This window comes from Magnolia sinica, chromosome 3 (genome assembly GCF_029962835.1).
Source record: "Magnolia sinica isolate HGM2019 chromosome 3, MsV1, whole genome shotgun sequence".
In the NCBI taxonomy this organism is placed as follows: domain Eukaryota; kingdom Viridiplantae; phylum Streptophyta; class Magnoliopsida; order Magnoliales; family Magnoliaceae; genus Magnolia; species Magnolia sinica.
Window position 1 is genome coordinate 4,081,107 of NC_080575.1, and position 20,694 is coordinate 4,101,800.

The 20,694-nt window shown below is 39.8% G+C and overlaps 1 pseudogene; it reads left to right on the forward strand.

Annotated features, from left to right (window-relative positions):
- The window catches only part of LOC131241423 (aspartokinase 2, chloroplastic-like), a 51,806-nt pseudogene extending 33,704 nt beyond the window's left edge, over positions 1–18,102 (forward strand).
- Positions 18,103–20,694: the final 2,592 nt, after the last annotated feature.

A 20,694-nucleotide genomic window follows, 5' to 3' on the forward strand; every position in this document is an offset into this window, starting at 1 on the left:
GATCACATTGGCTAACCAGCACCAATGCAAATCTAATAGACACCTGCTATACTATCGGCGCAAATATCTTTGAGAAGTCGATCCATTCTCTCTGAGCATGACCCTTCGCTACCAACCTCTTTCTGTATCTATGATGTATCCTCTTAACGATCCACCTGCATCCAACCCCTTTCCAGCCCACTGGAAGCTCCATCAACTCTCATGTGTCGGTCTGACACAACGAGCCTATCACATTGCCCATAGTCACCTTTCACTTCTCAGCACCAAGCTCACCTAGAACCATCTGAATAACCTCATCTATAACGAGAGAATATGCGATATAGGAGTCGTTCATGTACATCGCCGATATCATGCGATTATGTTATGTAATTCTTCTCACAGGTGACTGCTCCACCTGCTCGGTATCTTTGTCCGCGCGTATCAGCCTTCATGCTCTGCTTGCTCATGTGGCCATGCCGATAATGTCACACACGTGCAAAGTTGGAATTCGCTACAACCACTGCAGCTCCACCTGTCGAAGTGCTCTCAATCAACCTGTAATTATTATCGAGCCATTGCGCTTTCATGATCATCCATGCCCCTTTAGATTTTTTATGGGCACCATCAATACCCATGAACTTGCATCCTTTTGCCTCAAGTACACCAAGAGAAATCAGATTCTTCTTCAAATCAGGAACGTGCCTGACATCAGTCAAGGTATGCTCCATCCCATCAAATATCTTGATGTGCATCGTACCAACAGCTACAACATTACAGGCACTGTCATTGCCCATAAACACCTATCCACCATCACACTCCCTATAAGTGACAAACCAACTCCGATGAGGAGTCATGTGAAAGGATGCCCCTGTGTTTAGAATCCACTCGCCCCTACAATCATTATATGGGCGATTGATTGTAAACACAATCAAAACATCATCATTACATCCACTCGTTCCATCTGACGTGGTAGCGTTGCCTCCCTATATGAAACCTCAAATTCTTCTCTCTTTGATTTAAGATTTGCACAATCCTTCTTCATGTGTCCTTCCATCCCACAGTTTCAGCACTTTATCTTACCTTTGCTCTTGTCCTTAGATTTGGATCTAAAATTTCAAGATCCTCTACCTTGTTCAAAATTCATACCCCTCATAAACAGTGCATCAGAAGATGTCCTCATGTCGCCGTTTAGCTTTCTCATGGCCTTCCCTTGAAGGGCTAAGGTAACGGTGTCGACACTCAGTGTTTTATTTGTGGTGCACATTATGTCCTTGAATGACTCATATGATGCCGGAAGAGAATTCAACAACATACATGCTTGTTCCGCATCTTTCATTACTTCCTCCATATCCAGCAATTTGCAAACCAATTTATTGAAGTTGCTGATTTGGGCCTCTAGATCTCCACCATCTGCCATCTTGAAGTTATACCATTGTCGCTTCAAGTGTAGGTGATTTTCAGAGAATTTTTTCACATAGACATCCTCTAACTTTGTCCATAACTTAGCCGCAGTTTTCTCTCTCATGACGTTGTGGAGAACCTCATCCGTGAGATACAAACGAATGGAGGCTAAAACATTACTATCAAGAGTCTCTCATTCTTCATCCTTCATAGTTGGTTTCCGTTCTTCAAGAGCCTTAGATTTGCCTTGCTTGGTTGATAGACTAATTATCTTAATCTTCCATAACTCAAAATTATTTTTTCCTGAATACTTCTCAATATCAAACTTGGTGTTTCCCATTATTGTTAATCCTGAAGATTCAGATCTATTCCCCAATGATTGCTCTAATACCACTTGTTGGGATTTCTGCTACGAAATCACACAGATATGGATCTAGGATAGCAATCCAATAGCGTCAAGCAATCACAAGAGAACATAAAGATTTAACGTGGAAAACCCTTTTGGAAAAAAACCACGGCATAAAGCAACAAAGATCCACTATGAAAGCATAAATTTCAAAGAGAAATGACTTACCCGATTCGAACGAACTCGATTCTCACCCTTGCTACACCCTTTGAAACCCTAAAACCCCTTCTACGAACCCTTGGAATACTTTTAGAAAGCTTTAACATCACCTAGAATGGCCTTAGGGACTCCTATTTATAGTTTAGGAAACTCCACTTACGCACCTCTCTAAAACTGCCTCAAATTTATGCAGTCTGCATAGAATCCGCGCACAATCTGTGTAACCTTTGACTGGTCGAGCCTGGACTTCGACTGGTCGAAGACATCAAAAATTTCAGAAACATTATTGCTGGACTTCGAGTCGAACTTTCTTTGACTAATCGAATATAACAAGATTTAAGACATCTTTTTTATAACATCCCCCGAGGAAGACGGTGCTAGACCTCCTTCCCTGTGTCAAGACCATACCACAGGGAACAGTAGTCATTGAATCCCCACCATAAAAAACTTCATGGGCACCAGGAGAATATTTATTTTCCATGCAACCGTTGATAAGGTCACAAAGACCTGGATGACTAGACCACAAAAATATTAGCTTGATCCATAACTTTTGTGGCCTACGACAATTTTTAATGGTTGATTACCACTATTTCAGGTATTATAGTCCACCTGAGATTTAGATATGCTTAAAAATGAGATTTTAAAATGGTTAGACAGTGTGGATTTAGTGAAAACACGTAACTGTGAGCCCCACAGTCAAGGTTCCTACCCAGTTTGGTGGACACGGGTATCACATAATCCACTCCTGGGTTGCTAGGTGGGGCGACCATGGTGTTTCTAAAAAAATCCACCCCTCCATCCGTTTTTCCTACCATTTTAGGACATGAGACCAATAATCAAGTGGAACCAAAAATCAGTTGTGGCCGAACAGAGATTCAGTTACCACCGTTTAAACATTAGTATGGCTACAAAAGTCTATTACCAGGCCAAGTTTTTTGTGTTTTTAATTCATACCAGTGGCGATGGCCTTATAAAGGATTTGGATGGCATATAAACATTAAGGTGGAGTCCAAAAGATTTCAATAGCACGTGGTAAACTCTTTTTCTAATTTTCCCTATGAATAGCCGCCTTTAGTTTTTGGATCCACGGCGCTCTTAATTTCATTTCCTAAAGTTATTAGGAAAAATAGATGTACATGGTAGATTTTTCCGAAACATCATGGTGGGCCTTATCTACATCGGAGCACATGAACTTTTTTTTTTTTTTTTTACACACGCACACACACCCCACACACGCACGCCGTTGGATTTCACCACTGGTGGGTAGTCGAACCCTTGACCCGGTGTTGAAACTCCTGGGAGTCTACCACCCGGGTAAGAGTATACTGCTAAAGGCTTGCACAGGTAATCCATTAAATCAACACCAGACATGAATTTACCATGCTTATGCAAGAAGTTCCTACACCAGAAACTCAGGTAAGGCCTACCGTGTGTTGTTTGTGAGAAATCTACTTTATACATCTATTTCGTGAGCTCATTTTAAAATTTGAGGCCAAAAATAACCTGGATCCAATGCTCAAGTGGGCTGAAAATGTGAGAATTGAATATCCACATTTAAAAAATTCATGGGCCATGGATGTTTTGAATCCGAATAATATTTGTGTTTTCAATTTATCTCATTGGAAACGACAATACGAACCGTATGGATGGCATATAAACATCTACACACCATTCAACCATTTGGAGAGATCATGTTAGAGCATGAGCCAAATAATGCTTTAGACCAAAAGCTCAAGTGTACCCAACGCATAAAACAGTGAGTATTAAACATCCACCATTAAAAACTACTTAAGCTGATGAAGTGCTGGATCAAGCTGATATTCGTGTCATCCCTACGTCGATATCTATACAAACTTATGAACAGGTTCGATTTCAAATAAACATTATGACGAGCCCTAGGAAGGTTTATCCCCACTATTTTCTGTAATGGGTCCACCTGATCTTTGGCTATGCTTTAGTTTTGGGGTTATGCCTTAAATGATTTGGCCAAAGAGGATATGGATCCAACACATACATAATCCAAGATAGTTATTGACTCTGTACGCAGCTAATCCGCGCCACTGTAGACGGCCAACAACAACAGTCGAGCCAGTGGATGATAATCCGTCCAAAAATCTCCACGAGCACTTTTCTGATAAATGTGAACGGCTCATTTAATTCTCTTCTCAACCATCCATAGGTATGCGAAAACTCCAAATATATCTGTCAACGAGTTTTGGATTCACGGTGGGCCATGGTGTGGACCGTGGATCATCCATGTGCCCCGTATGTCAGAATTAAAACCCGTGCGTATAAACAAGCGGGGAAACGTATCATTGGTCCATTTGATCATGCTAACCAAGATTGTGAGATTTTATGGACAAATGAGTTTTCAATTAAGTGTAAATCATTGTTTTTTTTTTTTTTCTTCCTTCTCGTATTAATAGCCATTTATCTTTACAGTTGGAGTGCTAGGATCAATTAGATCCGATTCAAACCGAAATATTAACCTTTGGCGCTTATATAGAGCAGTCAGATGGCTGAGAACATGATCACATGTTTATTAAGACAACTTCATTATCAAGCGATTTTCATAGGTTAGAGATATTATTTTAATGAGTTATTTTTTGCCTTGATAAACTAAGCAACTTTTGAACTTTTAACAATTATTTGGTTGAGTGTAAATAAGTCGATAATGAAAGCGAATAAATTAAGACTTATCGTTAAGGCAGGATCACTGGTCTGATTTAGAACCAAAAACGTAGTTTACGGAAATAAGTAATGCCAAGTTTATAACCTAATGGTTATGTGATCATTTTTAAAGTTAGTATCTTCCACTGTTTCATGTGGTTGTTCCACTAGAACTTTGGATTTGCCTCATGCCCTAAAATGATCTCTAAAAATGGATGGCCGGTATGGATACAACAAATATATCATGACGGGACCCACAGAACTTGGTGACGGTAGTCAGATAAGCCGTGCTGATTCAATCTGGACCGTCCATTCTAAAACATGTCTCATTTCCCCTTCGTGCCTCCTTTCTCTAATAAATACCCATGCACGCGGCCGTCTCTCGTATCTGGCATTTCCTTCCGTATTTTTTTCGTACCATCGTTCATTCAAAAGCCGTTGAAGCTTCTCCCACTCACCTGCAGGCAATTCTGGAATCTATCTTTTCCTTCTTTTTTTCTTCCAAGTTTGCATTGTCTGTACCCTAATTTTCTCTGTTATATCTTCTTTTTTTTCTTCTCGTTTGTTCTTGGGAATTTTCTAGGGTTTTTAAAGGACGATGGAGGATGTTTGTGTTGTGGAATTCGCTGGTGGTGCGTGAGATTGAGCAATTCAATGAAATTTCATTTGAATTGTAGCTGCTAGATTGAAGCATTTGTGTTCTTTAAAGATTCTGTTAGAAGCAGAGAGGATTTTGAATTAAGCTCATTTTGTATTTTGGACTCTGGGGAAACCTAGATTCCGTCATCTAGAGAAGGATATAGTCAAACAATAGATCTGCAAAAATATAGTAGGAAGAGAGTGTATTTCTAGCATTTTTCGAATGGCAACTTCGTTGAGTTTCTGCAGCGGTGAAACTCCTTATGCTGGCAGAATGAGTTCCCTGTTGATTTCATTGAGAAGGATTAAGTTTGCAACATCTGTAGCTTCGACTGCTGGATTTTTGTGTCAAAGAAGAGTTGTTGGTTGCTCAAGTATAGCCTTGAGAAGCAGTTGTGTGAGAGGAGCTACTTCTGTGGTTGAGAAGTCCAAGACTGTGCAAAGTCCCAATGGAAGTGTGGGGCAATTGAGGTGTGTCATGACGTTTGATGGGACCTCAGTGGCATCAGCTAAAAGGATGAGGGAAGTTGCAGAACTTATTCTCAGTAATCCTGAAAAAAGACCTGTAATTGTTCTGTCAGCAATGGAGAAGACGACTAATAGGCTGCGATGGGTATGCATGGATCCAGTTTTGTAGTTTGTGTTGTTTTATTTTTCTTAATTATACTTTTGCATAGTTCAATGTTTATCTTAAGATTCAATGGCTGTGTCTTAGGCTGGGGAAAAGGCCATTGATTGTGGTGCTTCTAATGTATCCAACATTGATGAGTTGAGATTTATTAAAGAACTGCATCTCAAGTAAGATCCCAATTATTATTCTTCTCTTTCTGATCTTTAGTAATGTTCAAAAAAGTTGCTTATGGAATTGCACTCAGCAGAGGGAACTTGGTTTGGCTGAAAACCTGTACCAGTCCCAACTCACACTGTTGTAGCTTTGTGTAGATTGGTTGATGGACCCTGACAAGATTCAGTATTAACATCCATGGTCTGCATCTCATCCTCATATGTATTGAAACATACAGATGAGATTTGTTGATTTCCTTGCTCAGGATGATGTGATGTGATCATTACTTTGTATTGGGTCCTCTGCCTCTCAACCAACCTTGTAGCTTGCAACTTCATTTATTTTTCAATTAGTTAGTTGCTATAAAAGATGGCTCATTTTAATTTATGTTTAGCTGATATTTTGTGAAACTGGTGAATTTTTCATTGGCCTGACAAAGTATTGGTATTTGAAAGACTGATTTTCCAAGATGAGTGCTACTTTCTATACACTGCTTGCTTGTGATCATGGTTGTTAGGGCTATCAAAGGACCATGCCTGGGGTTGGTTTAGGCCCATATTTTGAACTGGTCAGGCCAAGCTTGTCCACCTGCCACATTCGAAAATTATATTTTGCTTTGTCGAGGTCTGACCCTTTGATATCCTTAACAGAGTAACAGTTGCTTTTAAAACTTTTCTTATCCAAGTGTGAAATTTCGATCAGTCCTATTCTAATCCCTGTTTCTCACTGCTTTGCTTTCTGCAGGACTGTCGATGAGCTTGGAGTGGATAGGTCTACCATTTCTCGTGAGGCTTTATTGTTTCTCTAAATCTAGTTTTTTTTGTTAATCAAGTGAACCTGAAAGTGTATATACCATTTGGTCCCTAATTCAGTTGAATTAGATATGGTATCTGATTATGGTGAAAATTTCAGTACCTTTTTTTTTTTTTCCAGGCATAATGATTTTAGTTTGTCACTACTGTTTCATCGTGGATTATGCCTTCCTATTGAAATGAAATGCTTTGGCATTTTGGCCTTTCTGGGCATTTAGTTTGTCTCTTTTTGTTTCTCCTAGAAGAGAGAATTTCACATGTTTTTAATCTTTCTAGACCGCTGTGAATGTTTCTTTTAATGAGAATGTCCCTTAAGCATGGTGTGCCATAAACGCCGTTATGTGAAGGTAATGGTGGCAACCATTTCATGTTACGGAGCCGTAACAGCCGTTGATGATGCTATTTCTGCTTAACTATATGACAATGTAAAAGAGGCATAATAGACCTGGATATTAGAGACAACCAAATTAATTAGAGTACACCCCAAAAAGGAAGGTATCTGCTTTTCCAAGAAAATAGTGTCCTTTCTCCCATTTAAATGTTAATGTGGTATCATCATAAGCCTATTATAATGGGCTAAACTTAAAACTGCTTAAATTTATATGATTTTCAAATTTTGGATTTATGTTGCTATGGAGTCATCATGGTGCAAACATATTTTGCTTGATTGAACTTATCATATTTTGATTTCGATTCTCATTTTGGCCTCTATTTTTTGTTTCATTGATGTTGATGATTTTTATGAGGTTGCCTAACCATATTGGTTTCTTGTCTTGTAATTATCACAGCATTGCTGGAGGAGTTGGAGCAATTTCTAGAAAAGATTGCTTCAGAGAAGGAGATGATTCCGTGTACAATAGACCATTTAGTATCATTTGGAGTGTGCATGTCAACAAGGATTTTTGCAGCATATTTGAACAAAATTAATGCTAAAGCTCGCCAAGTATGTTGTTTCATGATCACTTGTTTTAGGCCTCATATTCTAATTTAAGTTTTGTTTTTTTATTAATACAAAATTGCTAATCATGCCTATCGAGTTTGTCTGCAATTGCATGCTAGAGACCATATGTTTGAAATTTTCCCTATTAGTTATGCACAACAGTTCAGCAAAAGGTCGGTGTTGCGAGTGACTGTGTTGGCATGTGACTGCCTCTTGATAAACACATGTTACGGACTCCTTGCTATTCCTTGCAGCTACTTCCTTCCCACTTTTGGTCCGGTGGTAGCACATTGTGTGCTGTTTGTGCTCAGCAGGCTCGTCTAGGGGTGGCAATGGGCTGGGCCCAGTTGGTCATAGCTTGGTTCAATCCTTTCAGCTCTGGCACTAAGTAGGCTAAAAGGCACCAGCCTTGGCCTGATCCTGGCCCTGATTAGGCTAAAAAGGCCCTGCCTATCCCTATTGGGCTGGGACGAAAATCAGACCTATCACTTATTAGGTGGGCCACAAATGCACATTCAAACCATTGGTTGTCAAATAATTTCAACCATGTAGCTTGCTAATTAGTTTGCCATCCTGGTTTTCACACCATGCACTTTTTTTTATGTTGTGTCCCACATTTTCTGTAGGTAGGATGTACTACAGAAAATAGGCACAAACTAATTTAGTGCCAAAGGTATGGGTTGGGCCATTCATCATTGGCATGGGCCTGGCCCTTGGGCCAGATTTAGGGGCCCAGGCCCTGTTTCTACATGGCTGCGCTGGCTTACTAATTGCCACCCCTAGGTTCGTCTAGAATTCCATTCTCTAGACGGGAATTGCTTGTTGATTTCCCTTTGTGAGGAATTGTTTGCCGATTCCCCTTTGTGGACTGTGCACACAATAGTGTTGCTAACGTGCAGTCTGGAAGGCACATGTTGGCACATGAGTGGTGTCAATATGAGGGGTCGTTTGGCACCTTGGATTTACAGGTAAATGGATTTATTTCAAATCCAAGTAGCTACTTCTTGCGTTTGGCCACTTGGATTTCGTGGTAAATGGAATCGGAGGTATTTCAAATACCGCCTTTTGGTGTGTTTTGAAATCTCAGCAAAATGCTGTGATTCCGAAGTACTCCAAATGAAATGCCTTTTTTGGCTCCGTTTTAAAGGTAAGAGAGTCTCACGTGTAACAAAGGTGTTGCTAGGGTACTAATCCACTGTACATGTGACATGCCGATGGTACCCCAAAGCAATCTAATTATCAGCTGCAACACTAAATCACATCAGTAGAATGATCGGAAGCATCCATACATTGGGCATCTAAATGGACGATTAAAGAACATCAACGAGTCGCTTCTTTGTGATCTTACATTTGTGGCCCACCCAAGGCTCAAAATTTCCTCATTTTTGGCCAAAGTATATACTTCCATGGGCTTATTACAATCATTCTATTAAAAATCGCATATATATAGAGGCGTGCTCTCCTACGCACCTACGCATGTGCGCACCTTTCCACACGTGTCATGAGTGTCGAATCCTAACGGTCCATAAGATGTGGAATCCCATGAAACCTTAGAAGGTGAATTTTCACCCTGATATAAGATTTTGGTGGGCCATAGTAAAGAGAAGTTCAAATCAAGGGAAGAAACTGTTTGCATTTTTATGGCCCACCAAAGTTTTGGTTCAAAGTAAAAATTGGTATCAGGGGGTTTCATGAGGTTCTGCTTCGTGTGGACCGTTCATATTTTCAAGAATCATCAGATATGATGAGTTATCAAAAAAGTTCGTAAGTAGTCCGTGCGAATTGGTTCGCAGGTGAGCGTTCCGCTACACACACACACACACACACACACACACACTAATTTGGGAAATGAAAGTTGATTTAATTAATCAAATCCAGGTCTCGTGAATATATTGAAGAATTCAAATGCATTTCAAATACAAGCTCCCAAACGGAAGATTTGGATTCTAGTGCATTTCAACCAAACACAACTGAGGATTTGGAATCACCTTGATTCCGATGTAATTGTGATTTGGATTCCAATGCATTCCACATCCAAGCTCCCAAACGGGCCATGATTGGAAGCCAACTAAGTGAGCATGACATTTCATATGCTTCTTTGTGCTTAGTGTTTGCATTTCCAATTGCCCCTCAATGGCCCATCTTCTTTCCTCAATACTGGGTGGACCATGTTGGCATGTGAGTGGTGTCCATATGATTCTCTTCCATGTCTGGTTCCTAGAACTATTGGGTAAAAGAGGAAGGTTAATGTTTGGTGGGCAGCTGATCACAAAACTTTTGCCAATCTACCATTTTAAACTGAGATGAGAGTAAGGTTAAATAAAAATTGCTTTAAGAAATAGCCCAAGACTCAGAAAAAGGATACTCTTGCTACGTGGAACCTTGATATGGCAGAAGCCTTGTGAGCTAGCAGTTAGGCAGTGATGTGATATTGAGCTCATGAGTTCAATCCTGAACCCAAAAAATCTCAATATTGCATATATAGGGTTTATCAATGGAGTTCATTTTATCTGTTGTTTGTTTGAATTAGTATATTACAAAAAGCAAAAGTAAATAAATAATCATAATTTATCTGGTGTATTGGGAACTATCTCCCTCTTCCTTGACGTTGATCTCATTTTCCTTTTGAGTACACTCACTAATTTAAAGAATAAAAGAAGAAAAGTTTCCACTTGAAAATTTTTCTTGTATGCCTACACTATTTATCACCACCCACTCTCCTCGCAACTTCCAGTTGCCATTCCCATAGCTTTGGCACTTAACATCCATGTCTTTATATTATGCTATCAGCCAAGGTATTTTGTATCGGTAACTGATATGGGTATCGGCCGTAATAATTGAAAATTTTCTTTTGCTCAAAAAATTCTGAAAAAATATTTAGAAAATCAAGAATAATGTAAATATTTCAAATATGTATTCATTTTTTGTTTCGAACATGTTTATAGAAGTGTAACAGTCCACTCTTTGGTGAGAGTGTTGTATTAGGCTGTCCAGTGATTTTTTTTTTAAAATATGATTATGTCTCTAATGTTTACACATGACAATCAAGTATTACAACTAGAAATCAGAAAAAATAAATAAATAATTGCATAAATACTAGTTTTTCAATTTTTTGAAAACAAATGGCCTCGGAGCTTTTATTCACTCAAATCATTTCAATCAACGGTTTTAATCTTAAAAGCTATAGTAAAATGGTTGAAATCTATTGTAAAATGATGTAGGAGAGTTTTTGGAAGGAAAAAAAAAGGAGACAAATGAATTTAAATAGAAAAAAAAAAGTGACCGTTTTTCGACCGTTATGGGAGTAACGGTCGTTATGCCCGGTAACGGCTGATATGGTCTCAAAAAACCAACTGCCCCGTTTCACCTCTGTATCGTGTAATGGTCATAGCTGTTACCTATACGTATCGGCCTCTACGGGCGCATGATAACAGATACGGAACACCTTGCTATCAGCCCTAAGCATAAAATTTATCCTGTTTCCTTTTCCTTTAATGTAAATTAGCTTCTGATTTTGTTCTTGCTAACTGATGACCTCCTCATCTTTTGCAGTATGATGCATATAATATCGGTTTTATAACCACAGATGACTTTACAAATGCTGTTATCTTGGAAGCAACATATCCCGCTGTTGCAGAGAGATTGATTGGAGACTGGATAAGTGATCCTGCGATTCCTGTTGTTACTGGCTTCCTCGGAAAGGTCGTTTACTGCAGAATCTGCTTCATTCGTTTTTCCTTATTGCAAAGTGGTCCCCTTTTCTTTTAAATACAGGTTTTGTAGGTGATAAAGGGAGTAACTTCATACAATTTTTCTGAAAGAACCGATTCTGTTATATATTGAACTTCAATTGTTGGTGCAACTTCTCATCTTGATAATCTGCTAACTGCAGGGACAGAAATCTTGTGCTGTAACTACTTTAGGAAAGGGCGGGAGTGATTTGACAGCTACAACCATTGGGAAAGCATTGGGTGTACGAGAAATTCAGGTTTAGTTCAAAACCTTAGCGCATGTGAATTTAAGGCTTGTCTGTACACATGGAAAGAGATTCATAACCACTGGCCCCTTTTTTCCCAGATAATCATAACCACATCCCATTTTGATTTGAAAGAGAACATCTGATATTCTCTTGCTTTGTTACACCAAATCATTTGAACTTCTAGTGGAGAACTACCTTAAAGTATGCATTTATTTTTCTAACTTTTTGCTTGAGCTACTTTTCATGTTTTTTTTTTTTTCAACTTAGTTTATCATTCATGACAACCCAGTTTTTAATTCATAACAGGTGTGGAAGTATGGGGATGGTTTTTTGACCTGTAATCCTAATATTTACCCGCGCGCAGAGCCTGTACCGTATTTGACATTTGATGAAGCAGCTGAGCTTGCGTATTTCGGTGCACAGGTGAGTTCCAAAGAAAGAAAAAAAAAAAAATTTACCAACAGCCACCACCTCCAAATTCAGCAGTTAAAAAGTTAGGATCTGTTGGCCACCCTAATGCATGCATCCATGGTGGGGCCAGCCTCATAAGCGATTCTGATCTGGCACCTGTGTGCCGTGTGTTCGCACGTAAGTTGTGCAAGAACCTGTGACTAAGATAAGCATTTTATATGGAGATAAAAGGGACTTATAGAATGGAAAACTTCAAATGACATAGCATCACTGGTCTCATGTCAATTATATAGCACATAAATCTGGTGCAATAAACAACCTGATCCCTATCACATTATTATTATTATTTTCTTATAGGTGATTTTCTGCCAATGGGAATTTACCTTTGTGTCTCTACTTTGTGCCAATTTTGTGGAATTTGTAAAGCTGGCTGGCCCCAAATTTCTGGGATGAGGCTATGATGATGAAGATGACAATGATGATGTTTAGCACTCCTTTCTTCTTCTCTAAAATCTCAGTGTCATTTTTTTTATGATGACAAGGTGTCCCCCGCCCCTTTTTTTAGGCGAGACTAATCCCTATGGATGCATGCAATCACCCAGGAGGGGTGTCATTTGTTGCCATCTTTATTATATAAGTATTATATAGTCCTTTATTGTAGGTTTTGCATCCACAATCCATGGGACCTGCTAGAGAGGCCGATATTCCTGTTAGGGTCAAGAACTTTTGTAATCCTGATGCTGAAGGTTCCCTCATCACTAGAGCTAGAGATATGAGTAAGGTTTGTAGCAATGTACTTTTCATCTTTACTACTGTCAACGAGATCTCTCTCTTTTTTTTCTTCTTCTTTTTTTTTTTTTTTGTGGAATTGTTTTATTGCATGAAGTACCAACAGTGTTAACTGTTTTGTTTCCTAATTCCAGACTGTAATAACCAGCATAGCGTTGAAGCGGAATGTCACTGTGCTGGATATAACGAGCACTCAATTAGTTGGTCAGCGCGATTATTTCTTTAAGAAGGTTAACCAGTTTAACACACTAGATCTATTCCCTCTCAGACCTGCTTTCGTTTGTATCTTCCAAATGTGATTCGTGTTGCCTTTTTCCTGCACAGGTCCTTTCCATCTTTGAGGAATTGGGTATCTTTATAGATGTGGTTGTAACTAGAGAAGTCAGTGTTTTGTTGACATTGGATCCCTCAAAGATTTTGTGCAGAGAATCAATTCAGCAGCGGGGAAGTGTACGAGTTTAAGATCCTTTTATTTCATTGAGCTGATTACTTTCTGTCATCACTTATTGCTGTATCCAGCATTTGGTATATTTGCATTCTGTGAATAGATTCCGGCGCCGATGCTGTAATTCACTAGTATGCAGGCAAGTTTGCTATCATCAGCTAAATATACGCGGGTTATACCTGTGAGGTTTGTTGAAGGATGAAAACATGCAGTGCTCAGCTGAGGCAAGCTGCACATATGGGGTGGGTGCACATTAGATGTGATTCAGATCCTTCATATGATGGCGCTGATGGTGGATGGGTGATACTCCCTAAGCATCTCCCATCAGCCATATCTAACCATCTCTGTCCCCGTTAAAAGCGGACCATCAGTTGTAATTCTCCATCAGCGTCAGATGGCTAAGATGATCTGGTGGAAGATGTTTGGGATGGGCCAGCCAATGATGTGGCATACCAGTTTCATCACTTGATTAGGCCAACAAAACGCGGTTCCAACCTGTGCCATTTGTGGGTTGGGAGGAAAAAGAAAAAAAAAAAATGCTGTTTCTTTCAATCAACCATCATATATTGTTGCCCTTTTACAAAAATGCCTAGTAATTTTTGAGGGAAACAAAACTGTTTTCTTCTTGTGATTTCTAGGGAAATCATCATGACTGAAAACATCACAACCCCTAATATTATTTTAATAGCTTAATCATTCGGATTTGATTGTTTGATATTTTTCATAGTGACTTTAGCACCGTCCTTTTCCTTTCCAGTAGAACCAACTGGAAATTGCTGTGGTTGTGCAGGAGCTCGACCGTGTAGTGGAAGAGCTCAAGCAGATTGCAGAAGTGGATCCCAGTCAGCACAGATCTATAATAATCCTTATTGGCAATTTGCAGCACTCTCCACAGACACTAAGCAAGGTGAGGCTCCATAGATACCATTAGTTGGGCAGATTCCTTTGAGAAAGCTCATAGCCCAGATGCAATTAGCCACATTCTGTTGACCTGTTCTATACATGTGGAATGATACTGTGAGACCTGATTTAATGAGACACCATGATATCTGCACTTAAGCTGAGGGCGCCCCCCCCCCCCCACTTAAAAATGAAAGGTGCTGGAAATCGTATCATTCTGCCTATAATACCTGTCTTCTGCCTTCCCTCTCCCCATCCCTGTCTGTCTGCATGCATGCGTGGCTATCAAAACGAAAAGCTCCACAAATCTTATCATTCTGCCCATAATACATGTCTTCTCCCTAGTTGCAAGGCATAGTGACAAATCTTGTTCTCAGCAATATCTTGGTAGATTTTCAGATTTTGAGTTTTCTCAGGGCATTATTGGTAAAATCTCACTGCTGAATAAAAAAAAATTTAATTTATTATAAAGTAATACAATCTTTTAAAATTTTAAATATGTATGAATATAATAAATTCTTTAAATTTCATTTTCTCATAAAAATTGCAATAATTTTACAAGGAATTGCTGAAAATCTTGTGATATTTTCTGTTTTTGATCACTCGAATACCTCTGTTTTCAGTTTAAGAAACACAAAATTAGGGTTTATGCTTTTTCTGAATTGAGGATGAATGCATGATTTTAGAATTTTCCCACATGGCAGGTATTCAGCGTTCTTACAGATGAAGGAATCTCTTTCCAGAAGATCACTCAAGGATCATCTAAGGTCTCTCCCCTTCCTTCCTCCCTCCCTCCCTCAGTTTATGCCTATCCATCTCATTGAGGAACCTACATGGTCCTTGATCTGAGGACATGCAGTCCTATCAGGTTTTCAGTCTGCATATCCAGGCCTGTGGTTCTACAATAGTGACTTTCATTATATGGTCCTCACAAAAAATGGACCATGGTTCAAAAACCTTCTCAACAGGGAACAGTCACTAGCCCATGGATCAGTGGACTGCAAATATATACGCTTAAGGGAAATATCTAGCAACTTACCACAACCATAGTGAGGATCTTCAATTGTGGGGACTGTTTCTGGGCACAGTCCATCTGCACCAATAGCGTGGTTCATTCAACCATCGACCCTACTTGTAGGAACTGAAAAACTGGGCATTGTATCCCTACTGGTCATTGGATCATTAAAATTCTTTCTATCCTGTGCAATCTAAACAATGTGGCCCTTGTTCCTGCTAGCAGGTGAACATTTCCTTGATAGTGAATGACAGTGAAGCGGAAAAATGTGTGAGGGTGCTTCATTCAATGTTTTTCGAGACGGGGGTTCTCTCTGAACTCAATACAACAGACACATTCCAAAATGGCCATGCAGGTACAATGTACAAGTTAGATGTGGCATGATTCTTTATCATGTAGCATTTATCTCTCCTTTCTGTGAATTGATACTTAACATCTATCTAGTAGTTATCAGCTTTGCAAATTTTGTTTGAAGTACATATAATCAGCCAATCCAGTTAGAAAATGATGAGAGGTTCCCGGTTTCTGAGGGCGCCCATCTAGAGACCGAGAATATGCTCCTCCATTGAGACGTTTCGTCCACAACAAAGGTGGGCTCCACATGATGGACGGTGGATATTGAAGGTGGGCCCCAGATGATGGACAATAACATTGATGGTGGGACCCCACTTAATGGATGATCAACATCAAAGGTGGGCCCTACATGATGAATGGTGCACATTAAAGGTTGAGCCATAATGATGAATAACCCACATCCAAGGTGGGCCCTGTATGATGGACGACCCACATTAAAGGTGAGGCCCACACAGTGAATGGTTCAAATCAAAGTTTGGTCCCACATGATGCATGGTGGATGTGAGGGGAACCAAACAAACTTGAGGAATAATTACTTATGATGTTGGAAACCAAACAAACATGAGGGATAATTAATTATGATGTTGGAAACCAAACATGTTTTTCTACTTTTTGGTTGACAATTAGAAACTAAGATAAGCTACTTATGGCATTAAGTAGCTTATCCAAAGTAACTTACGATCCAAACGCCCCTTTCACATTAACACCAGACAACTCTCACTGTTGACTGTTGAGGCCTGTTTGAATGGTTGAAATCAGATTAGTAGCCCAGGAAAGGAAATCAATTTCCTGTTTCAGGGAGAAAGGATGAGGAATCGGTTTCTCGTTCCGTAGATTTCTTCAGTAAAATGTTGTCTTCTTCCTTTCCCAGACCTAAAAAAGAAAAATCCTTTTCTACAGTTTTCTCATATGCAACATTCCCCTTTCCTTGACTAAGTTTTTATGTCCGGCAATCCGAACGTGTTAGGTTCATTTTTATGGAAATCAACATGCGAATCAAACAACTTGCACTATGAAAAACCATCCGTGGTCAGTTTCTTAGAGAAGCAGCTTCTTTTCCTGTCTAAAAAGCTAATCCATTAGACATGCCAAGGACAAAGGGGGTTTAGATGTCACCATATTCAAATAGGTCCCAAAGAAAATGACGTAGAACTGCCTGATCAATTGAACCAATAAGGGCATCTGTTTGGGAGATGTAAAGAACTGAATTCATCTCATTTTAGCATATATCATAATTTTGTATTAGAGATCGGTGATTGTTGGTTAACGAAGATTATTTTCTATCCTTAGGGCCTGTTTGGGAGACACCTAAAAAATGAACGTCTCATTTTAGTTTTATTTTATTTTATTTTTTAAATGTAAGTTTATGGAGCACACCAATTGATTAGCTCATTTTAGTTAATCCTAATTATGTATTAGGTATCATATTTCCTTTTGGTAAAGGATTAAAAATAATCTTGATAACTAGCAATCATTGTCATCTCTTGTACATATGTAATGATTAAATGAGATGAACTCATATGTAGGTGTCTCCTACTTTTGTTATCAACCTTATGCCTACCAAACCATATGATCTGCATGCACTTGAATCCTGGCTATGGAGTAATTTTTTTTTCTGGTATTGTGCATGCTAGTGAGGGATACTGAATAGGGGTGAATCTCCATCCTATTTTCTGCTTCATTATCTACTTTCTCAAAATGTCAATTGAGGGCATGGCCCCATTGTAATCCATCAGCAACAACCATTGATGGGGTGGTTAGCCATCCCATTGTAATCCATCAGCAACAACCATTGATGGGGTGGTTAGCCATCCCATCAAGTAACATTTACATTTACATGGTGAATGTCGGCTCTTTTTCTTCTTCTTTTCCTGGTTTTAATCATCAATTTCCTAAAAAGATAATCTTAAGGGGTGGGGCTGCATTGACTCACCTTATACCAGTGTTGGCAGGAAGTTCACGTGAAACGAAAACGGTGGAAGTGTCGGCCTCTGCTTCCGACATGCCAGACTGCGGCTCTGCCTCTACTTCCCACGTGCTGGACTCAAATGCAATTCCTTCCAACATGCCGGACCCGAAGACAGCTCTGCTTAACTTTCTCTTGATAAAGGACTATCCCAGGAAAATTCATGCTTTGTTAGACTCCAAAGATGTTAAGGGCTTGCAGGGTATCTTGGCACGTGTGAGTGTCATATTGGCTTTTTTAATTGCGCTGTTAGCTTTGATTTACAAATTAACCACTGGTAGATGATGGTGGATGTCCCTCTTCTATCAATGGGAGAACTTTTTCTGGAGCGTGAGTTGATGTTGGTACCGAACTTTTCTTGATGGAGATGAGTTGGAGGTTAGTAATTTGATTTCTTTGGACAAGTTCAATCAGGAAATAACAGACAGTAGTTTGCTCTTTGGTTGAAATTTTTGTCATGTTCGTATAAGGTCTTCTTAACTCAACTCAACAGTTGTAAAGTTTGCTCAAAGCCTTTGGCCTTGCATGTTGTTGTTAGCCAGAAATTAACCCTTCCAGTGATGGATTATATATGGTGTAGAGAATGTAGGTCAAAACTCAGTTGTTGGATTAAACCATATGAAACATTTTACCCTTCAGGGGATTCTCCATATGTCTGGGGACTTCATCCAGCTCGTTATTACATTTTTTGATGGGATTTATAGATTTCCATGGTGGGGATTCATTAGCCCTAGACAACACTGGTATGGTCCAAGTCAGACATCCATCTGCTGCCCGTGTTGTTTATAAAGTCGTGAAAGGCACCCTTTGCAGATAGGTGCACGACGTGGCTGTAAAGAAATATATCTTGTTGTAGACCCCATAGCAAGCAATCCTTGTCATGCATCGAAGTCCGGTAGATCAAAACGATTGGACAGCCTGGATTTTATCTTCTGATGAATAGCAGTTGCATGTGTGTTATTCATCTAACTGTGGGCTACCAAAAACTAGCCTCTATCCTAGCAGGAGAATTGTCGTCCTGCGGTTGATTATTGATGAACAATCTGGCCTGCCCCTCAAAAGGGGTCCCTATCATATTGGAGTAGGAGCAGTTGGTTGCATATGGGGTATTGCACTCGGCTCCATTCACTCCTGTGGTAGGATTTGATTGTATTGTAGGCTGTTGTTAAAGATGCAACGGTCTACTGGACAGAACAACTTCCAGATGTGCTTTATGTGGGTCCCATCTCTCCGATCATATCCTACCACATCAGGGGGATAGAGGAACGAGCTTGGTCCAAGGGCAGTACCCAATCCCCCTTCTCCCGATTGCATGGTAACATTACCACGTAGCTATGCGGTGTTAGGACTGTGGGGCCCACTAATGTGTTTTGTTAGCCAGTTTTTCAAGCTCATTTTATAATAGAGGAGCCAAAATTTGAAGCATATGCAAGGATGCGGATCGGGTAATACCCCTTGCTAGGAACGGAGGTGCTGTGAGGGGCCACCACGATGTATGGGTTTTATCCACACCATCCATCCATTTTGCCATATTATTTTAGATTACAAGCCCAAAAATGGGGCAGTTCCAAGGCTCAATTAAACTGCACAGTGAGGATTTTTTTAAAAAAAAAAGACAAAAGAATTAAACAGCTGCCATTGAAAACTTTTTGAGGACCATGTAATCTCTGGATCAAGCTAATATTGGTTTTTCCCTTCATAAAGGTTTATATGGCTTTATGAACAGGTTGGATGGCAATTAACCATCCTAGTAGGCCCTAGGAAACTTTTAATATCACCACTGCTTCCAGTGGTGTGGTCCACTTAGCCTAGATCTACTTTATTTTTGGGCTTTTGCGTAAATTAATATAGCAAAATGAATGGATGGTGCCTACAAAACCCATACACTATAATGGCCCCACACAGCCCCCATCCATTCCTATCTAGGGATGGGGTGGTACCCAATCCGTGTGCTATATCACAAGTTCAAGTAGACAAAACCACAATAAATGGTAGGGACAATGATGTCCACCGTTGAACTTGACTATGATGTTTATTTGTCATCTGGTTCTTTTATAAAGGTAGTACCCATATGCAGGAAAACATTGAATATCAGCTTGATCCAAAACTTCCATAGTCCCAGGAAATTTTCACTGTGTAAACATTCAATCTCCACTGCTTCCCTTGGTGTGGTAGCCTCTAGCCTTGGATATATATGGTTAAATTTTAGGCTCATGGTTTAAAATGATTTAGCACGGCAACAAAAGATACACAAGAGTCCTAATACCAGGCAACTACATGTTATGTGACCAGGCAATCCTCAATCACCATGCATTGACTTAGATTGGACGGTGAACCAAAGCTTAATGGTATTGGGACATAGCCTAATTTGATTGGGTCACGTGCTGCCGTGAGATGATTAAGTGCCCACTTACCTACCAACTTTTAAACATGCTTTGTATGGCTATCTCTATAGGTAGGAGTCAACCAAACCCACTGCATCCAAACAACACCTAGCCACAAGTGAAGCTGTCATCAGGCTAGGCAAAGCTCTGCCCTGACCTGCATTTTTCAAACTAAGCTCAAACTCAAACTCGGCCCAAGCCCATGATGGCCAAAATAGTCTAACCTGCAATGTACAAAAAGGGCCTGACCCAAACCTGAGCCCAAAAAAGTCTAAATGAAAAATTTTGTGGGCCCTTACCTTTGGAGACGCGGATTAGCTATGTTGCTAATGAAGTTACGTCACCAAGTTCTATGGCCCACCATGATATATGTGTTGTATCTACACCGTACATTCATTTGGAGAGATCGTTTTAGGGCAAGCAGATCCAAATCTCAAGTGTACACCACAGAAAAGAAAACGGTGTGGATACAACAAATATATCATGACAGGCCCACAGTACTTGGTGATGTCACTTCAACAGGAGATAGCTACTGAACGCGTCCTCCCTTTTGCGTATACTATCTTATCCGTGCATTTAGTGGGGCCCACAGTCAAGAAAGAGGAGAGAACTTACGGCAATGGCGACGGAAACGCAGAGAGAGAGAGAGAGAGAGGAGAGT